Raw genomic sequence first — 4,232 nt, 5'->3', positions numbered from 1 at the left:
ACTTTTGCACATAGCGAATCATAATTATCAATGAGCCGCCAACATTGTTTAGCAAGCGTTGCAAGATTGAAACTTTGGATATCACGGAAACCCATATGGCCCCACACCTTAGGGACGCACATCTTCCACCATGCAAACCAATGTAATTTCCGTTGGTCTTCACCGTCACCCCACCAAAAATGCGACATAGTATCAGTGATTCCCTTACAGATTTTTTTCGGAAATTTGAATACACACATTGCATATGTCGGGATGGCTTGAGCCACCGCTTTAATTAGGGCCTCCTTACCGCCATAAGATAACATTCTTTCTTTCCACCCATTCACTAGCTTTTGTATTCTTTCAATAAGATGCTTAAAGCAATCCACCCGATCAACACCGATCATTGATGGAAGACCCAAATATTTATCAGACAAGGATTCGGTCATAATATCAAGGACCTGGCAAACTTCCACCTTCTCATCAACATGACCATTAGGACTGTAACAGATAGAGGACTTGGTGCCACTAACCAGCTGCCCAGAAGCAGCACAATAGTCATCCAGAATCCTCTTTAGAGTAGTAGCATTGGCAGCATCTGCCCTCATAAGTATCAATGAGTCATCAGCAAAAAATAAGTGAGAAATAAACGGAGAGTCACGACAAACTTGGACTCCTTTCAGGTGCCCATTCTCTCGTCATGAGAAATTAAAGCTGACAGACGTTCAGCGCTAAGCTTGTATCACTAGGACGGAATGAAACCGCTCACTCTAATTAAGCTGGAGGGTGGATTTTCCCATGACGTTTCTAGCGGCAGTGGGTCTACCTCCAGCCTCTCTTTACCACTTCTCCCCTTCTGGCGCCGGTGTCTACTATGGTGGCAGCTCCCTATCTTCTGCCTCTCATGGCGATCGATCTCGACGAGGCCTCCTACAACAAGAGCGGTGCGGATTCTTGCCACAAAGGTGTTGTTGTGTGGCTAAAGGTAGTGCACGGATGCAGTACATGGTGTGGTGGTGGAACGGGTCCGGACCCGTCCCGAAGGTGGCGGCACGAGAACCTACCAGGACGGGCGCCCTCGAGCGACACAGTGGTGGCATATGGTGGCGGAGGTGCGAGCATTGTGGTGACACTAACGATGGCGCTCACCGCAATGGTGGTTCTACCTCGGCGTGCAGCCCATCCTAGGATCATTGGGTGAATACTGAGCATTGTGGAGGGCATCTCACTGTTGTGGTTGCTAGTGAAGGAAATATGCCCTAGAGGCAATAATAAAGTTGTTATTTATATTTCCTTATATCAAGATAAATGTTTATTATTCATGCTAGAATTGTATTAACCGGAAAATTAGTACATGTGTGAATACATAGACAAAACAAAGTGTCACTAGTATGCCTCTACTTGACTAGCTCGTTAATCAAAGATGGTTAAGTTTCCTAACCATAGACATGAGTTGTCATTTGATAAACGGGATCACATCATTAGAGAATGATGTGATTGACTTGACCCATCCGTTAGCTTAGCACTATGATCATTTAGTTTATTGCTATTGCTTTCTTCATAACTTATACATGTTCCTATGACTATGAGATTATGCAACTGCCGAATACCGGAGGAACACTTAGTGTGCTATCAAACGTCACAACATAACTGGGTGATTATAAAGATGCTCTACAGGTGTCTCCGATGGTGTTTGTTGAGTTGGCATAGATCGGGATTAGGATTTGTCACTCCGATTGTCAGAGAGGTACCTCTGGGCCCTCTCGGCAATGCACATCACTATAAGCCTTGCAAGCAATGTGACTAATGAGTTAGTTACAGGATGATGCATTACGGAACGAGTAAAGAGACTTTCCGGTAACGGGATTGAACTAGGTATTGAGATACCGACGATCGAATCTCGGGCAAGTAACATACCGATGACAAAGGGAACAACGTATGTTGTTATGCGGTTTGACCGATAAAGATCTTCGTAGATATGAGCATCCAGGTTCCGCTATTGGTTTTGACCGGAGATGATTCTCGGTCATGTCTACATAGTTCTCGAACCCGTAGGGTCCGCACGCTTAACGTTCGATGACGATCGGTATTACGAGTTTATGTGTTTTGATGAACCGAAGGTTGTTCGGAGTCCCGGATGTGATCACGGACATGACGAGGAGTCTCGAAATGGTCGAGACATAAATATCGATATATTGGAAGGCTATGTTTGGACACCGGAATGGTTCCGGATGAGTTCGGGCATTTTCTGGAGTACTGGGGGGGGGGGGGGGGTTACCAGAACCCCCTGGGGAGTCAATGGGCCTTATTGAGACTTAGTGGAAGAGAGGAGGAGGCGGGCAAGGTGGGGGCGCGCCCCCTCCAAGCCCAATCCGAATTGGGAGGGGGCACGACCCCCGTTTCCTTCTCTCCCTCTCCCTCTTCCTTCTTCTCCTACTCCAACTAGGGAAGGGGGGAAACCTACTCCTACTGGGAGTAGGACTCCCCCCTTGGGCACCCCATAGAGAGGGTCGGCCCTCCCCTCCTCCACTCCTTTATATATGGGGGAGGGGGGCACCCCATAGACGCACAAGTTGATTGTTTAGCCGTGTGCGGTGCCCCCCTCCACAGATTTCCACCTGGGTCATATCGTTGTTGTGCTTAGGCGAAGCCCTGCATCGGTAACTTCATCATCACCGTCATCACGCCGTCGTGCTAACGAAACTCTCCCTCGACGTCAGCTGGATCTAGAGTTCGTGGGACGTCACCAAGCTGAACGTGTGCAGATCGCGGAGGTGCCGTACCTTCAGTGCTAGTGTTGGGGAACGTAGTAATTTCAAAAAAAATTCCTACGCACACTCAAGATCATGGTGATGTATGGCAACGAGAGGGGAGAGTGTTGTCCACGTACCCTCGTAGACCGAAAGTGGAAGCGTTAGCACAACGCGGTTGATGTAGTCGTACGTCTTCACGATCCGACCGATCCAAGTACCGAACGCACGGTACCTCCGAGTTCTGCACACGTTCAACTTGATGACGTCCCTCGAGCTCCGATCCAGCCGAGTGTTGAGGGAGAGTTTCGTCAGCACGACGGCGTGGTGACGATGATGATGTTCTACCGACGCAGGGCTTCGCCTAAGCACCGCTACGATATTATCGAGGTGGACTATGGTGGAGGGGGGCACCGCACACGGCTAAAAGATCAACTGATCAATTGTTGTGTCTATGGGGTGCCCCCTGCCCCCGTATATAAAGGACCAAGGGGGGAGGCGGCCGGCCAAGGAGGAGGGTGCGCCAAGGGGGGAGTCCTACTCCCACCGGGAGTAGGACTCCTCCTTTCCTTGTTGGAGTATGAGAGAAGGAAAGAGGGGGAGAGGGAGAAGGAAAAGGGGGCTGCACCCCTTGTCCAATTCGGACCAGAGGGGGGTGCGCGCCTCCTTCCTTTTGGCCTCTCTCCTCTATTCCCGTATGGCCCAATAAGGCCCAATACTTCTCCCCGGCGAATTCCCGTAACTCTCTGGTACTCCGATAAATACCCGAATCACTCGGAACCTTTCCGAAGTCCGAATATAGTCGTCCAATATATTGATCTTTACATCTCGGCCATTTCGAGACTCCTCGTCATGTCCCCGATCTCATCCGGGACTCCGAACTACCTTCGGTACATCAAAACACATAAACTCATAATATAACCGTCATCGAACTTTAAGCGTGTGGACCCTACGGGTTCGAGAACTATGTAGACATGATCGAGACACGTCTCCGGTCAATAACCAATAGCGGAACCTGGATGCTCATATTGGCTCCCACATATTCCACGAAGATCTTTATCGATCAGACCGCATAACAACATACGTTGTTCTCTTTGTCATCGGTATGTTACTTGCCCGAGATTCGATCGTCGGTATCTCAATACCTAGTTCAATCTCGTTACCGGCAAGTCTCTTTATTCATTCCGTAATACATCATCCCGCAACTAACTCATTAGTTGCAATGCTTGCAAGGCTTATAGTGATGTGCATTACCGAGTGGGCCCAGAGATACCTCTCTGACAATCGGAGTGACAAATCCTAATCTCGAAATACGCCAACCCAACAAGTACCTTCGGAGACACCTGTAGAGCACCTTTATAATCACCCAGTTACGTTGTGACGTTAGGTAGCACACAAAGTGTTCCTCCGGTAAATGGGAGTTGCATAATCTCATAGTCATAGGAACATGTATAAGTCATGAAGAAAGCAATAGCGGAATACTAAACGATCGTGTGTGCTAAG

Source organism: Aegilops tauschii, chromosome 3 (genome assembly GCF_002575655.3).
Source record: "Aegilops tauschii subsp. strangulata cultivar AL8/78 chromosome 3, Aet v6.0, whole genome shotgun sequence".
Lineage (NCBI taxonomy): Eukaryota > Viridiplantae > Streptophyta > Magnoliopsida > Poales > Poaceae > Aegilops > Aegilops tauschii.
The sequence above is the reverse complement of the archived record's forward strand: the minus strand, read 5'-3'. Positions refer to the sequence as shown.